At 40.0% G+C, this 18,956-nt stretch overlaps 1 long non-coding RNA gene across 1 annotated transcript in view; it reads left to right on the top strand.

The window, feature by feature from the left end:
- LOC309541761 overlaps positions 1-18,956 on the top strand; it is a 117,527-nt gene that overhangs the window by 24,339 nt on the left and 74,232 nt on the right. The window contains exon 2 of the long non-coding RNA XR_014223902.1: positions 15,946-16,119. This is a non-coding gene — a long non-coding RNA (uncharacterized lncRNA). The remainder of the gene's footprint in view (positions 1-15,945; positions 16,120-18,956) is intronic.

Genomic DNA, 18,956 nt, shown 5'->3' with positions numbered 1-18,956 from the left:
ATTATTATTATTATTATTATTATTATTATTATTACTGCTATGAATTAATATGGATTTCCTTTTGGAACATGCTGCCTGCAGTACTATTTGAGAGAGAAATCTTTTTGATGATGATTGCTATATATTAACCACCTTCCATGTCCCAAGGCTTTGTACAAAATATAACAACAACTAAAACACTGTTACAGAACTAAGAGAATATGAGTTTTAAAGCAATAAAGAATGGACACCTGTGTCCATCCAGTGGGTAAATAATAATAAATATTTATTTATACCAGCCACTCTGGGTGGCTCCCAACAGAATTAAAAGCACAATAAAACAACAAATATTAAAAACTTCCCTAAACAGGGCTGCCTTCAGATGTCTTCTCAAAGTCAGATAGTTGTTTATTTCTTTGACAGCTGATGGGGGGACGTTCCACAGGGAGGATACCACTGCCAAGAAGGCCCTCTGCCTGGTTCCCTGTAACCCCACTTCTTGCAGGGAGGGAACCGCCAGAAGGTCCTCAGAGCTGGACCTCAATGTCCAGGCTGAAAGATGGGGGTGGAGACACTCCTTCAGGGAAAACTTGATGGAACAAAATTGTCTTCAATTGTTTCCTGAAAGTGCAGATAGTGAGTGCCCTTTTTGTATCTCAACAGTGATGCTGTTCCACAGAACAAGGACAGCCATACCGATATATTTGAAATTCTAAGGAGAAACTCACTTGAGGAACACAGTGACCAATTAGGTATATAAGGGGTTCCACTCCTGGCCCCTGCACTTTGGCAGAATATGCAAAAATGTGCCCCGCCCCCTGTTCTACCCTCTTCTGGGTCAAAAAGGACTCATGTGTCGCTAGACACACATCAGTTGGACGTGCCTAAAATGGTTGCCGACTGTATTACACTCCACGATGCTGAATGTGGCATGTCATGGGACCATAGAAAAGGGATAGGAATAAATATTTTCATCTCTTTCTCTGACCATGCTCTAGGAGATAATAAGGACATAAATTGAAGTTAACCAACACGGAGCCCTTTGTCATTTGACATAAGGCCCCTTCCTTTTTTTCTTTTTTCTTGAAAAAAAGGCATCCTAATAATACTCAGAGTCCCTTCCCCGGGAGCAAGTCCCTGGCAGATGCTTTATTGTTGTCTGTTGTTTTTCCTCTGGGGCTGTACATTAGGTTAAAATATCACAAATAGCTGCTATTAAAGTGTGAATCACAGCAGCTGTAATTTTTCATGACAGCCAAAGGAAATGTGACATGTTGAGGAAGCCCCTGCCACTGATACTAATGCTCAGATCTTCAGGCAAGTGTTTAATGACATACTCAGTATGCTGTGCAAACTTCCCTATCTACCCAACAAAAGGTTACTGCTAGAGTGCTATAAATATTTGGAAATGTCACTACACAATGGTGAAGGAGGGCTCTTTATTGCTTGATGAGTAAAGACAAGGTGACAACTGGATTCCTTCCCTGTTGCCATCCCGTCCTTTTCAGCTTAGTTTTATATATCATATAATTTTATTGATCGATTTGTTAACATTTATTGGTCACCCATAAATCAGTGCTCTTTGGGTGATGAAAAAATTAAAACAATTGAAAACACAAATTGAATAAGACGCTAAACAAATAACAATAGATAAGGGGGTGCAAATCATGCAAAACAAAACAGCTGTATCTTGCCAACAAAGGTCCGTATAGTTAAAGCTGTGGTTTTCCCAGCAGTGATGTATGGAAGTGAGAGTTGGACCATAAAGAAGGCTGATCGCCGAAGAATTAATGCTTTTGAATTATGGTGCTGGAGGAGACTCTTGGGAGTCCCATGGACTGCAAGAAGATCAAACCTATCCATTCTTAAGGAAATCAGCCCTGAGTGCTCACTGGAAGGACAGATACTGAAGCTGGGACTCCAATACTTTGGCCACCTCATGAGAAGAGAAGACTCCCTGGAAAAGACCCTGATGCTGGGAAAGATGGAGGGCACAAGGAGAAGGGGACAACAGAGGACGAGATGGTTGGACAGTGTTCTTGAAGCGACTAACATGAGTTTGACCAAACTGCAGTGGAAGACAGGAGTGCCTGGCGTGCTCTGGTCCATGGGGTCACGAAGAGTCGGATACAACTAAACGACTAAACAACAACAACATCAGAGAAGAGATTAACAGTCAAGTAATCTAGTGTTAAGAGTTTGGTGGAGGGGCAGGCTCACCAAAATATTGTAAAGATCTAGAATTTGAGTGCCAATTTATATTACTTAAATGGGCAACAGCAACGTGCCAGCTAACAGAATATTTGGAGACATTCAAAGCAAAGTGGCTTATACCAAAATGCACTTCTGACATTATGAGCCAAATATATCTTCATTTGTCACAAAACACAATCTAACAATGAAATAGATGACACACTTTATAATTATTGTGTGTACATTTGCACAAAAGACAGAATCCAGTGAACTATTATAGCATTAAGTAAAACTGAGCCATACTATGCAGAAGGAAGCAGTAGTGTCCTTTGAAAAAACACCAGACAACTCCCAACAGGATGAGGCTCTACTTTCAACTAAGCTCAAGAGACAAGGATTGGCAGACATTTGAGAATTACTGTCTGAAATAACTTCATTGGAATGTGTGATGCAAGGACCTTGCCTGGGAACCGTAATAAAAGATAATGACTGAAGCTGAAGCAGCTTTAAACAAACATTCAAAAGGTACTTACTGAAGCAGACAAGAGTCTTCAGGTGTTTGAAGACAAGGAACTAAAAAATGGATGATCTAAAGAACATAGAAAGAAACCCTAACACAAGACTGAAACACCCCTGGAAATGACAGATAGGAGACAGATATACTAAGGCTTTGCTTTGAGGCAAAGAAAGAACTGGCAATATATATAGAGAGAAAATGCATTAACAGTTTGTGTTGCTTAGACTGTGAAATATTTGTGCTTCGCATATAGCTTCTATAGTTGGCCTAACTTATTTTGGATAGCTGCTGCTCTTGTGAAAATGGCACAATTTATGTAAGCTGTGTCACAACCCTACACAGGATTTAGGCTAGAAGGTTGCAAACTGATGTGTGGGGTGTGTGTGGGGATGTGTGATGAACTCCATATTAGTCCAACTCAGTGAGAAGACTCCAGCGCTGATGATTTGAGGTCTGTGCCTTAGTCAATGTCACATTAAGACACAATTTTATGACTATGTATTGTCCATCAAAAAGAGAGAACTTATTCAGCTGCTCCCACTAGTTGTAAAGAGAACACAAGACAGCATGGCAGAAGCAGCCTTGCATTTCCACATTTCTTTTGTTCCATTGCTGCCTCTGGTCAAACAAGTTTTGTAGGCTTTTGAAGCACAACTAAATCAGAAGTGATGGTGGGATGTTTGCACACCATAAGCAATGATGTCTCTATGATACCGACAACAATCTGAAAAACGACCCTCTGTCTCCAGCTGTAGTTGGTTTCAGGATTAAGTGGGCAGTTAGCTCCACAGTTTATCCGTTGTCTCTAGCAACCCTAGAATGGAACGAATAGAAGTCGCAAACATCAGAAATGTGTGTACGTTTGTATATGACTGTTTTCCTAGTTCTGGTGTGGGTGGCTAAGAGAAGTTTTACAGGAAGAAATTTTGCTTTTACTGGTGCTAAGAATTACTGAAATTTCTGGAGAATGCGTCTTGTTGCATACATAGGTGTTCATCCTGTACATAAGCAGGTTATTGTCAAGACACAATTTATCTTTAGATGGCTCTGCTTTCCCATCCAAAGGAAACTAACTAGCCTGGACCAGGGTTGATCACCGAGGTGAGCAGTTAAAATGAGAGGCGATAAACCAACAGAAGATGATCTGGGGTAACAATAGCAACATCCTCAACTAGCTGGAAGCTTCATGGAAAAAACTGACCTCAGCACAGAGAGAAGACATTGGAAAGGAAAGAAGAACAAAGATGTTGCTGCTTAAAGGAATAATCAGTTCCCAAGCTCCCAGTTTCACGTCTAATACTAAAATCAATGGCAGCTCATATTTCATTGATTTTAAACCCAACAAAGATAGATTTGATCATGTATGTCCCTGTGGATTACAGTTACTGCTATGTTTGCCAATATGTTTTTTTATAGGCCACTCTCTCTGTTGCCACAGTTCATTAGTGTTGGCTAGCTATGATTTATTCAAGGCTGCCAATTAGCAGCTATTTTGCAGAGTTTCAAGAAAGAAGGCTGGCTCTCAACAGAGGGTATAGCTGCAGTATTTGTGTCCTCTGGTATACAGAAAATGTATCTTAGGCTGAAATGAATGACATCAAAGGGGTGTTTGAGAATGGACTCAGAAATGGTAAATCCCTTTTATGAATGTTGTATTGTTAGAGATTAATGGTGACTTTGAATGGCCTGTTAAGCAAAGAAGAGGATTTGCAATAGCCATGAAATGATGTCTCATAGGAACACAGAAATCTGCATTATATCAGGTCAGACAATTTGTCCATCCAGCTCAGGATTGTCTTTTTCTTAAACATGGTCTCTGGCCAGAGTTCTTTTCTGTCACCTCTTCCATGATCTTTTTTAACCGGACATTCCAAGGATTTGAAACTGGGAGCTTCTGCCAAACATGTGCTGTACCATTGAGTTATGATTCGTCCCTTTTCTTGCAGTTACAGATAGGTAGCCGTGTTGGTCTGCCATAGTCAAAATAAAAAAATTCCTTCCAGTAGCACCTTAAAGACCAACTAAGTTAGTTCTTGGTATGAGCTTTCGTGTGCATGCACACTTCTTCAGATACACTGAAACACGGCTACCTTTGCTTGCAGTAGGACATAATGTCATTTCTCTGCTTAAGGTGTAGCTGGTGTAGCCTTTTTAGGGATTGATCTGTCAATTCCAGTTCTGTTTCTAATTTTTCCAACCAGTTCTCCATATTTCAGCAGCAATTTGCAGTTTTTAAAAAATCCTCATAAAAATTCTTAGTATTTTTTTCCTAATAGACACTTTTTGTATGCAATTTTGACTAATGTATACATTTTTGCAAGCAACGTCTCCTAACGCAACACATTACTCTGTTATTTTAAGAATTATATTCATTTTTATGCACATTCCCTTTCTAATGTATGCATTTTCATACACATGATTGGATTGCAAAATTCAGATAAGTGCAAATTTTGAAAGATGACTTTTTTTTGTTTGTTTCTCATAATTGTTTCAGAAGCTGTGAATTTGATAGATTCCGCTTTAAATGTGAACTGAATCAAATTTCTCTCCCACCCCCATTACAAATATTACCTGCCCTCTGAACAAGTCAAGAAGCATGGCCAGAACTGACACACACAGAAATATAGGGAACTGGCACCTTTGAAAGTGGGAAATACCTTACATATTCAAAAAGCAAACTTTTTCCAGATGCAAGAATCAATTGTGTTTTTGACTTTTAAGTCAGAAAAAATGTGCACCCACTATCAGAATTTTTTTTGGGGGGCGGAACCCATGATGGTCTTTAAATTGGAAAGTGAGTTTGGGGTGGGTTTAATTGGCAAATGATAGAATGTGATTGTGTCATATATTCAGCAGGCATCTGCATTAGCGTAAAGTAAACGCCTATGAAAAAGTTATATTGTCCTACATTTTATTTTATCCCAAATCTATAAGGTAATCAGCATTGCCAGCCCAACCCTGAGCAGTAATTAAAGTGCTCCCCCAAGATGATTTTAAAAAAACCACACACACCAAAAAAACAAATTGGACAAGCAAACCCGTGAATGTTCAGTGAAAAGGCAATGAATAATGTACTTCCCCAGTATATGTAAGAGAATAATATTTAAGTATAGGTAATTAAATAAAAAATGTTTCAGGCCCCTGAGGAATGATGGTAAGAAGATACCACTTAGGCCAAGTGTGACAAAAAGTGATTACAGAGTCTAAATGAGCTCCAAGTACTAAAAATGTGTAATTTCCAAACTATGGCATAAACCTCTTTAATTTAATATGGAAGACCAATGTAATTACTTCTACAAATGGGCAATTTCTTTGGCTTTCTCAGTCCATTATGTTGACACTAGGTTTCTCAATCTCTTTTTTTAGTTTTCTACACATGCATAAAATAACACTCCAGAATCACATTGCTATTCCATGCTGATACAATGTGGGGAGTGCTGGTCTATTCTTTTGAGGCAGGGATGAGGAACCCATGGCCCTCCAGGTATCATCACATTCTTATCTCCCATCTACCACAGCTAGCACTACCAGTGATCAGGGGTGATATGAGTTGTAGTCTGGAAGCCCATATTTGACCCATCTCTACTCAAAGGACTGTCTTGTACATTCCAATCATGCAGTACAATCTTGAGGGTGAACAGGGAAAGGGCATAAAAGTCCTTGGACTCCTTTTTCACCAAAATAGTCCACTCGGATATTAAAGAAGCTCGTCACTCACTAGTCCATAACTCAGGTCCTCAGGCCAACACAAGTGCCTTCATTGTTAAAATACAGTGAAAAGCTTCTCCATAATTTTACTATTCAACTATAGAACGCTTTTTGGAATGCTCTCCAAAGCAACGCCAAAATTGCCATTATATACTTAGACCTTCCGGCGCCTAGCCGCTTTACAAAACCAAAAATGGCTCCCCCTTTCTGTTATTATTTTAATAAGAAAAACTTCCACTAATAAAATGCAAGTGATAAAAAACTCAATCAGTTTTATATATACACACTGTAACCTCAAATAAAATGTAGATCAAATGGAGATAATTGAGTTCACGTAGGTCCTGAGACATATAAAGGCTGTGAGTTGCTCAGTGCTTTTATGTTAATTAAATTATTAACTCATTAGAGAAGCTTGACACATAAAAAGGATCATTATTGTACAGATACACTCACTCATACAGATAGCCAGTCGACACATGGCAAGTACTTTCTGAAACTGCTTTACCAATAGTTCAGTGTCTTTGATCTCAACACTGTACATAGTATTTGAAAATATAGTACAAGAGAAAAAGGTCTCAGAATAGTCATTTTGTCCTTTGTTAATAGATTTTCTGGGCAATTAAGGTGTTATCCTCTGCCTCATACACTTTGTAGTCCCTTTGTTTTCTTTTGTAGTCTGTATTTCATTCCGATAAATAGTCTTTGATTATTATTTTTTAGTCTATTCTAGGTTAAATTGTTAGAATAAGTTGCTATATAAGACTTGGGTGACAAGAATAGTGAACTGAGCATTTTCCAGTATATCTTCTCTGTGTTAAATATGTTGTTTAGTCATTTAGTCGTGTCCGACTCTTCATGACCCCATGGACCAAAGCATACCAGGCACTCCTGTCTTCCACTGCCTCCCGCAGTTTGGTCAAACTCATGTTGGTAGCTTCGAGAACACTGTCCAACCATCTTGTCCTTCTGGCGGTTCCCTCATTGCAAGAAGTGAGGTTACAGGGAACCACACAGAGGGCCTTCTCGGTAGTGGCGCCCACCCTGTGGAACACCCTCCCTTCAGATGTGAAGGAAATAAGCAGCTATCCTATCTTTAAAAAACATCTGAAGGCAGCCCTGTTCAGGGAAGTTTTTAATATTTATTGCTGTACTGTTTTTAACACTTGATTGGGAGCCGCCCAGAGTGGCTGGGGAAACTCAGCCAGATGGGCGGGGTATAAATAAATTATTCTTATTATTATGTACATGGGTTCAGAAAACAACTCAATTCATTTAAACTGAAGTAAGGAACTGATATCAATGTAACGTTAAAACCCTAACTCTACAAAACAAACCCATTTTTTGAAGTCACAAGAGCAGGTTAATTACTGTTTCACTAAGCATGGGCGAAGTTGTTAGAGGCATGCTAAGTTTTCTGGAGAGTTAGGGTTAAGGGAGGAATTCTCAATGGCCGTGGCAACAGCCCTGGGAAACTGTGAAGCAGCTACCCTGGGAGATTCAAAGGAACTCTCAATTGTAAAACCACTGACTTGCAACTTAGCTAGAAGTTCAGTCCCAACAACTGTAGCATTACCAAGATGATGGTGGGTTTCTTTGTTTTTATCCCACTACAGGTGGGATACCAGGATGCATGTGTTATCATTATCAAGACTCATTTGTGGATGGTTAATGGGTTTATTGCACTTTTTGTACTTCATTTTCTTCTGCCTTCACCGTTTACATCCCCCCCCTCGCACTTGTGTGTATATACCTTCCAACATAGGATAACACTTCATTCATCTGATAAAATGAACTGTAGTCTATGACAGCTTATGTTAATCTTTGTTGTCGCCGGCCCCTACCCCCCCCCCCCGGTCTAGCTGCTCTATGTTTGATCAAAGATCAGATTGTGTGGGGGAGACACATCATAAAATGGTTCTAGACCATGTTCTGTCTCTACTGAGGAAGTCGCTTGATTTTAAAGGAGGGGAGGGAAGGAATCAGATCAAAGTGCCACCTGACTCTTGAATATCTAAGTTCTTTCATCCTTAAAGTAATTGTGGGAAAGCGCTAAAGCAGTGCCACTATGTGCTGTTCTGTCTTGTAAGAAAATCACTCCAAGTGCCTATAGCATATATTATTTCCTTGCAACTAAATGAAATGAAAGAAATGCTGGCAGAAATGGTCTGATGTCTTTGAAAATTCATTTTGTCCATTAACTACTAGCAAGACTTGCATTTCTATAACTGACTTCTTATAAGGGAGCTCAACTGTGAAAAACGTCTTCAGTCCTTGCGTTACAGCCTGATTCCCCCCCCCCTCTTCCTTTTTTTAAAGGCAGTGTGTGTCTTTTTGAAGCTTTGAAGACAGACTGGTTCAGACATCGACTCAGAACTAGGTTTTCGGGAGCTAGTCTTGAAAGAGCTTGCTAACAGTAGCTACGCTCTGAAAGCTAGTAACATTGATGGCAATGTCCTGATAAAGAATTCCAGCCCAGACTCACCATTATTTGACTAGGCATGAATTTGTGTACTGTTCAGCTTCCCAATTCTACAAACTAGCACTGGTATTGGAGAATATGGAAGTGGAAGGGTAGAGAGAGACAGAAAGAAAAGAAGCAGGGGGGGGGACTCAGTAAAAGGAATAGCTGTAGCCATAAATGTGATGAATGGCTTGCTAGAAACTACATTAAATAGCAGCAATATCAGTTCCAAGATGAGATCTGCAACATTCTTATTGCCAGGCTATGTGGCTGGATGATTCACTGTATGCTCACTTTTCATGGTCATCTTTTAATGGTATGTCCTGTGTCACTAGTCATTTGCACTTGTACTGCAGAAGACTCATGTGCTACTGCCTACCATTCCATCACACATTTCTCATTTGCCAGAGTATTATTAAGGGATGGGAAAGAAAATTAGGAGTCTGACTGGTTGGGCCTCCTGTTCCTTCCACTAACAGTGGATTTATTCTCCGCCTTTTATCTAGCCTGGCATTGAGCTCTCAAGTCCTTCTGCCAATGAAATTACTTTTCTCAATTTTCCTCCTGCACATTACAATCTCACTGTATCACGAGTTTTCGGTTGGCAGAGGCAGGCATTTACAACACAGCAAACCAGAAACATCACCCTGCGGGTGTAATTTCTGCTATCTTAATAGGGGTAATGCTTGCAGTTTTGAGCTTAGTGACTTTAGAAATCAGCTTCCTAAGCTAGCTACACATTTTGGTTCAGCCATATTGGGAATACTGCGGGTTGCTCTGATCACGGAAAGGATATTGTTGAGCTGGAAAACATACAAAACCCCCCTAAAATGACCCTAGGAAATGCCTTTGTGACCAGGAAAGGTTAAAGAGGTTGGGGCTTTTTAGTTTCGAGGAAAATAATTATTAAGGGGGAGGTGACAAAACTGTTCAGTGTGGAAAAAGTGATAGATTTATTTTTTCCTTTATCGCTTATAGAACTTGGGATCATCAGTACTGAGAGCTGCCCTGTGAAATCAGTGCAGAAATCAGATTTCAATGACACTGGGATTGGACACACATGTGCCCCCCCCCACTGTAAAAATGGAGGCGGAAGAACAGAAGCCAATAAGAACTGAGCATGCTCAGTGGGCATGGAATGAATTTAGGAGGTGAAGGAGGTGGAAAATCAGAAGTATGGGAGTGGAATAGTTGGAATTCTGATCTGAAGCACTGCATCTGTTTTGATATATATTTCAAACTATCTCATCTAGTTCTGTTCCTACCTAATTCTTTGACCTTGACAATGCTTTATTTTTTCAAAGTACTGTGAGGTCTTCACTTTAATTAAAAGTCACTAGGGGACATACAACCCAGAAAGGTCCTGGTTAACTTTCATATGAAATCATATTTAAGGCCACCTCCATTCATTCCTACATGTTTAAATAAAATACATTTGCATCTCATGGCTCTGCTAACAGCTACTGAATAGAGTGAATAATTATATCAAGGCATTTTTGATTGCTTGCGTTGTTGACGATTGCTCAGTAAATCAGCCGACTCTTCCTCTGCCCTCCCCTGATTGTAAGCTATATGGGTATTGTTTGGCCTCCAAGTTCTATTTTTGAAACTTTACTTGGCTGCAGTTACTTGGAATTCAGTGCATTTAGCCACCTTCTCTAAAGCCAAACATTGCTCGCAAAACAAAGCAAATTGAAAGTTTCCCATAAGGGCTGTGAAATTTCTAGCCTGCTTCACTGGAACCTGGACACTTAAAATTAGTACTCTGTTAACACTAAGCTCTTTTAAAAATTCATCTTGATTTACAGCTTTAAGCCAAATCTCTTCTTTCTTCTGCTTAGAAAAGCTCTCCAGTATATTAAGCAGAGATTTGCCATAGTCCTCTTATCTGTGCTGTGATCCTGGAAACCAAAGTTGTTCTATGTAAAGGGCCTGCATTTTGTTTAATAATATACTGTTAGAGCTTGAACTATTTTTTCTTACCATGGGAACCTATTAAAGGCAAGGTATAGATTTTCTGATAGCCAATAGCTGGCCATTTTCAGACATTCTAATTTTATCAGCCTTGTATAGGGAAGCTTTTTCAAGTGTAATGTTTTATTGTGTTTTTATATATGTTTGAGGGATGTGGGTGGTGCTGTGGGTTAAACCACAGAGCCTAGGACTTGCCGATCGGAAGGTTTGAATCCCTGCAACGGGGTGAGCTCCCATTGCTCGGTCCCTGCCAACCTAGCAGTTCGAAAGCACGTCAAAGTGCAAGTAGATAAATAGGTACCGCTCCAGCGGGAAGGTAAACGCCGTTTCCGTGCACTGCTCTGGTTCGCCAGAAGCGGCTTAGTCATGCTGGCCACATGACCTGGAAGCTGTATGCTGGCTCCCTCGGCCAATAAAGCAAGATGAGCGCCGCAACCTCAGAGTCAGCCACGACTGGACCTAACGGTCAGTGGTCCCTTTACCTTTATATATGTTGGAAGCAGTCCAGAGTGGCTGGGGCAACCCAGTCAGATGGGTGGGGTACAATTATAATCAACATGTTCACCAAATTATCCAGGTTTCTTTCAGGGGAGGCATGGTCAATTTGTATGAATGGTGGTGGTAGTAGTAGTAGTAGTAGTAGTAGTAGTAGCAGCAGCAGTAGCAGCAGCAGCAGTAATAATAATAATAATATAATAATAATAATAATTAATAGTAAAATTTCTTACTTATACCCTGTCCATCTGGCCGTGCCTCCCTAGCCACTCTGGGCAGCTTCCAACAGGATATTAAAAACACAATAAAATAAGGCAAGGCAAGTCAATCAAATTTTAAAGGAGGACATGATCCAGGCAAAGTGAAACATTTTTGATGTGTGTGTTTGTGTTTAATCTCTCCTGATTGATCAACAATACTTTAAAAGGATTGTGCTTCAAATGTATAGACTGAATTTCAACCTTTCCCACTGGTCAGGGTCTAAATTCACCACCACCTTACAATTTGCCATAAACAATTGTAAATAGTGGGTAATTCACTAAATAGCAGAACAATAATGCGCAATGAATAATGACTGTGTTTTAACAAATTCTTTGGCATAGAAAAATGAGGGAACTCTACTGAAATTTATTTTAAAAATATTAGCAGCACAGAGAGGAACAAAATTGACTCTCAGGAAGAAGGCAAAAATCTGCAATCGGCTAATGAAAGTGATAGGTAGCAATTTAACATTGTACAAAATGAAGCACTAACTTCTATCTACACCTTCTGGGACACATTGCAACTGGGGCCAATGGCATAACTCGGTTTATACAAGGATCCTCTAACTACAGGATAGAATTATTGGTAAGTCTCCAGCAGCTACCCCTCTTCTTAGAAACATACCTTTGAATACCACCTCTGAATACCAGATATAGTCTGGGGCATCGCACCTTGTTGAAGCAACCGGTTGGCCATTGTTGGCAGACAAAATGTTGAATCAAGTAAACCATCGGTTAAACCTATCCGAGGAATCCTGCTTAAAATTTAAAAAATCTATTAGATCCACACACTGCAAGGTTATATAGAAATGAAAGACTGTCCAGGAATTGATAAAAAGCATTTGATTGGATTTTAATAACAAAAACTCAGACAGCCCAAGATGTCAAGATTAATCACAGGAGCCAACTCCTAAGGGCCATGGTGGCTTTGGCGCCAGTAAAATATTTGAGCCCCTCCCCCCATTGATTGGCACCAGTGTGTTGCACTGTGTCATGTGATCAGTTATGTGGGGCAGGGCTTACCTGGGTCCCCGCAATATTTTATTCAAGCTGGCACTCCTCAGAATACGGAACACTTCTGCAAGGTCCAGCAAACTAGAATGCATGCTTTTTCTTTAAGCACTTGACTCAAAAGGCTGCAGTTCTTTGATGATGAACTGTACCGCACCCACTGAAGAAACCTGTCAGTGGTTACCTCTCCTTGTGTGATGCATGGATAAGTTGTCTGTTGTTCTGATAAAATATTTTGACACCTGAAATTTAGAAGCCTTTCAGAACTGTGTGTGTTGGCACAGAGGTTTCTTCTTAACTGCAAATGCCACAAACACTGTGGAAATCTCCTATATACTTGTGTAGCATTGGGCGTCCTTAAAAAAAAACACCACCTAGTTAAGGAAATTTACCTCTCTCATGTGAGACCTTCTGTGAGATTATTGCACTGCAAAGGCCTATGATACATCAGGGGGTCTAACATGATCTGCCAGTGATGACAGGCCAGTAAATGATTAGGAATCCTCTATCTCCGTAAACCATATGGCAGATGATAGGAAAGCACTTTAAAAAACACACAACTGTTTCTTAAAGATGTTCTTTTCCTGGTGCTCCTCTCTAATCTTTGACCTGATCTGCAAGAAACGATCATTCTGGTTGCCTTCCTGAGAGGTTTCTGTGAGTCACACTAAGGTGCTTGCAATCCATCAAATGCCTACACAATAGTGTCTGTACAATATTTAGCTTGCAGATCTGCATATATCTGAAATAGTTAAAAAGTTATAGAATTTAGGAGAAGAGGGTAGTACTCTCATTTCCTAGGATTCAACAGCACCAGAATCATATATCCAAAAGTTTATTCAAAAGCATACAAGAATAAGAGAGGGAATAACACACTATTATTATTTTTTTGCAACACTTTTATTAAAAACACACAATCTGCACTGGAAAATGTACCACTATTAAAATAGTTGGACTGATTATTAACATAAACAATAGCAATTTATAACTGTGTGCATAGCCATTTGCTAATCTGGTCATCTATCGTATTATTGCTAGATAATCTTTGAAGAAAATAAATTGTTAACCTAATACAGCTCAAAAGATTGCTGGATTTTTCCGATCCTTTGTTTCTATGTCTGTGTGTCTTACTTTGTATTCCAATAGCACAATCTCAGGAATATCCATGACACATTGTTCTGATAATTAAAAGCTATTTCTTGTCCCCAACCGATCCATTTCACTGTGAGTGTGTTAACATGAAACATTACCCAGCTCTGAGGTCTGGATATTGATTACTTCCAACTGTACATCTGCTAATATGTTGGGGTTTTTTTTTTTTGGGGGGGGTAGAATAGATAAATGTGTTTACCACGACACAAAGAAACACACACACACATACATACATATATCCTACTTTCATAGCCAAGAGATATGAGAGAGAAAGAGATCTACAGGAGGTTTAATTGTCCCATTCTACTTATTTCTTTACCTCCTCCTTTGAATCAACAAGTTCCAAGCCAAAATCCTTTGCCATTGTTTTTATGAAGGGCAAATTGTTGTTTGGAAGTAAAACAAACAAACAGCAACACTTTTTTTAAATAAAAAAACCCAAACTTTTAAAACAACAATGCAACAACAACTGAAAGATAATAATCAGATGGAGAAGTTGATACGGATATTTTGCTGGTTGTTAAAAAGAGTTTATAATACATTAAACTGACTCCAAGGAGTTTAATTTTCCAGTGCTTTTACAACCACCAACCTTTCTTATTGAGAAGGTCAATAGGCACAATATGAAGTCTTGTAAATCACAGCCTCACTATGCCTGTAATATCTAATGTGACCCTATTCACACATCTTAAAAATTATAAAGCCCAGCAAATGCTGTATATCAAACAAATAAATCAGGTGCCATAAATATAGGCTTCCTTTTAGTTCTAGACAGAATAATTCGCCCACATTTCCCATGTTTGAAATTGTTTTTCGGCTTCTCCAGCAAGTCCCCTTCTTGGTATTCAGAAAGCAGACCACCTGCATTTAATCTTTTAAAACACTTAATAGGACCAAAGCTGCCTGAAAGCAGTTTCTTTTAAAGAAATGACCTCACTTAAGTCCTTAATGAGTACAAACATGAAAGAAATGAAACAATTACATTGCAATCATTCTTAATATTTGATTTTAAATGTTATCATTTAAAACTGTGGTATCCATCGAAAGGAAAAGAGTAATGGCAATTAAAGCACAAGGGTGACCTAATTTTCTATTCCACTGTCTCAGGTATAATATTTTATGTCTTATATTTATAAGAGATTCTTTTCATGCAGACGCCAAGCGATACAAGAACACCGGCCTTTTTATGTGGATCGGTTCAGGGAATTAACTCCCCCCTTCTGCCATTTGTTTGAGCCACAGCTGCTGCCACTTGTGTTGTAAATCTTCTGTTATAGTATTCAGAGTAAACTTCATACTTGGCTGAAGGAAATCAGACAATATAAGAGCTTGCTAACATTCTAAAAAATACATTGGTGAGGGACCTAGTACAAGGCCACACATCCCCGTGTTTTTTGTGTGTGGTGGTACAGAATCTGCTAGAAGGCCTGTGGCCATTTTATAGCGCTAATGATGTGTTTCATGGAATATATTTCCCCTTCTCTCAGCCAAGCTTTAGTGCCTTACAGTAGAGAACCAGAACAAACCATACTGAAATAAATGAGGTTTGACTTGCTAATATAGCTTAAGGATGAGTTTGATAGTTCTACGACTGTTTTAGGAGAAATTAATCCACTGAGGTACGATATTTGTTTTATATGCCTAAAGTTCCCAGATTAAAACTTTGTTACCCTCTATTAAAGGCTGATCCCTTCTATTTCCCACTCCTTATCAGGTCCACCCACCTGTTTTTTCTGTTCCCCTGACCTACTGGTCTCTCTGCAAACAAATATTAAAGGTAAAGGGACCCCTGACCATTAGGTCCAGCCATGGCTGACTCTGGGGTTGCGGCGCTCCTCTTGCTTTACTGGCTGAGGGAGCCAGCGTACAGCTTCTGGGTCATGTGGCCAGCATGACTAAGCTGCTTCTGGCGAACCAGAGCAGTGCACGGAAACACCGTTTACCTTCCCGCCGGGAAAGCACTTTTTGGCTTGCTTTCGAACTGCTAGGTTGGCAGGAGCTGGGACAGAGCAACGGGAGCTCACCCTGTCACAGGGATTCGAACCACCGACCTTCTGATCGGCAAGCCCTAGGCTCTGTGGTTTAACCCACAGCGCCACCCACATCCCCTCTCTCAAATATCACCCTCTTTCTCCATTTTCCTATCCCAAATAATTTCTTCCTTTCTTATTCTTTTGTTATTCTTTTGGCCGCAGGTGGTGATGAAAACGAGCACATTCTTCTGACACTAAAACTACACACCTCTGAATGCAGCATTGGCGAAGCAATGGGATGTAATACAGAGGTTATTTCCCCATCTCTTCCTCCACTATTGATTATCTTCAAATGAGCTCAGGACTCCAGCCCCTTGTGTGGAAGGGGAAATTTCAGTAAGTGTAGCTTGCATGACTATTTATTTCTTTCATAAATTTATCTACCTTTTGATTGCTTAACCTCACCCTCCACCGCCCTGCCAACAACGCCTCCTAAAATCCACTCTTCTACACAACTTATTAAAGACTCAGGAGCCATGAGCTCTTTTGTATCAAGCCATCATGTGTACAAAGTCATACTCTAGCCTATTCATAAGGGACAGGGCTGAGAAACTTCCATCAGCCCCAGCTAACCATTGCCATGGGTCAAGAATCACGGGAATAGCAGTCCAGCAACATCTGAAGAACCACTGGTTCCTCAACTCTGTTTTATGTCATGTGCTCTGCAGTCAAAAACAGATGTGAGTAACGAACCACCAGCAGCACTTCCATTTCAGTTAGATTCAGGCTCCATTCAGAAGGCACTTTATTCAGTCTTCCTGTTTCCCTACCTGTTGATTTCCACACTATGTGATCTTTCACATGACATAAACACCGCTTCTGGAAGTCTAGTGGAACCCAGCAGAAGTTTAGTGCTAATTTCCATGTTACTTTTTTCCAGAAAAGAAATCTGTTTGCAACTCCGTGAACTTGGTTTCCATACAATCTCACATCTCAGCACTGACCAGACCCAGTGGACCTTTAAGGCCCTTAACTTTCTTAGCTGTGGACAGGCTGTGTGTCTTCAAGGTTTAACATGTAACAAACAAATAAACACCCTCCTGGCTGTGCTGTCTGCTGGAGGCACAGCCAGCTTTTATGCCTGATTGGCAGGCCCCATGGAAGACTGGCTCTGCTAGGTCTACTACCAGAGCATTACTCACCCAATAGTGCCCTAATTGGCACAGACAAATGTTAAATTTTGGTGGGCGATTCTGCCAGTCCCTGCGGCTGTCCGGCACCAATATTGACATTGGCCAACCACGAGGGCTGATAGCGCTCCTTCATTACCTGGAAACCACACCGGGAAATTGCCACCACTTTCTGAGTTTTGGTAAGCAGTCTTAACATGTCAAAAAAATAAATAAATTGTAACTATAGCATCCTGCTTTGCTTTGCTTAACTGTACAGTAAAGGATGAATCCATAGCTAAATTTAGAACAAATTATTATTTTATTACAATAGCAACCTAAGCCTAATAGATCACACAATATCTTTGAATGCTTTCATATGAAAAGCCAAGAATAATAAATAAGCTTATAGAATTCTATTTATCTCATCTGACTATATGAACTATGAAGGTAACTTCCAAAACGCTTCTCTTTTCAAATCCTTAGGAGCGTGTTTTCCTTTGCTGCATTTTTGCATAGATATACTTCATAAATATGATTACAATTTTCTCTCTGATACACTTTCAATTTACTATTTATATTGGCCATATATTGAATATCAGTGTCACATCAACTACAGAGTGACTGGATAAAGAAGGTCGTAGAAGTAGCCATTATTTTCATTTTTTAATTTGCTTTCCACCGCCATGAAATTTTATAAGCTTAATATTCTTTTAAATTATCCTTTCTGCGCCCATACACGAGGGATATGTATGTGACTTTGAATGACATTTGCAGTTTAGAAACACACAGGTTGGTATCTAAAATTCCCAGCTCCTGAGGGAACCCAGAGAAAAAGCAATATTCCCACAATGGGAAAGGAACACATATAGTAAGGTTAATTAGATAATTCCAAAAAATGCTTACCTGCCTGGGCTGACCTGCCATCTCTCCCGTCTCAAAGCAATGACTAGAAGGATAATAAATGTTAAAATAATTTTGTTGCTTAGAAAATGCTGTATTGGCTGACCGTAATTGTCTTTAGGAGCAATCCTCAGAAGTTTAATCAAAGTGTCAGATGCCAAAGGATTATTGGTACACTCACAAATATACTACAGCATAAGCTTTCATGGACCACAGTCTGCTTAATTAAAAGCATGAAGTGCTATCTCGAGTTGCGACTGGGAGTGGGAATTGTAAACTGGGAGGTCAATTTAAAGGAAAACGGAATGCTGAATTTCTGTATTTCGTTTCCCTCTGACTTCCCCATTTAAATAAGCAGCTAGTAAATACTGGGAGAATAACCACAATATTAATGACCACCCAGCATTTATAAAACAAAGCCATACACCAGAGGTAGATTTAGGACAGTATGATTGGTTCTGCCGCACTGGGTGCGGAGTGTAGGGAGCACTGCATGCTGTCGCAACTATGACATAGTGAATTAAGCAGAATGGAGGGCGAGAGGTGGGTGCGTATTTTGGCCTTGAACAGGGTGCTGCTGAAATTTTAAAGACCAAAGTCTGCCCCTGCATACCCATCTGCTTGTAAGTACAATGGTATCCCTGGTTAAGAACTTAATTCGTTCCGGGGGTCCATTCTTAACCTGAAACTGTTCTTAACCTGAGGTACCACTTTAGCTAATGGGGCCTCCTGCTGCTGTTGCACCGCCGCCACGTGATTTCTGTTCTCATCCTGAAGCTAAGTTCTTAACCTGAGGTACTATTTCTGGGTTAGCGGAGTCTGTAACCTGAAGCATCTGTAACCTGAAGTGTTTGTAACCCGAGGCACCACGGTATCCCCAATGAGTTCAATAGGACAGAATTCTAAGTAGAAGTGCAGCCTTATTTTACTGAGCTGAGGTGTAGCACCACATTTTAAAATCACCTCATGAGGAGATGTAAAAATGAGAGACTGTTCAAACACGAAGCTGGTGCTTCTCTACATAACCACTATAAGGAGAAGGCAGCCTTAAGCCCACAAATAGGGTGAGGGAGGAAAGTTGGCAATGAGGGTGCAGGTGAAAGAGAAGCTTTTCTGAAGCCGCCTCAACCATTTTCACAAGGGACGAATTTGTAATTACAC

This window comes from Podarcis vaucheri, assembly GCF_965113315.1.
Source record: "Podarcis vaucheri genome assembly, chromosome: 10".
NCBI lineage: Eukaryota > Metazoa > Chordata > Lepidosauria > Squamata > Lacertidae > Podarcis > Podarcis vaucheri.
This window is presented reverse-complemented; position numbering and strand designations above follow the sequence as displayed.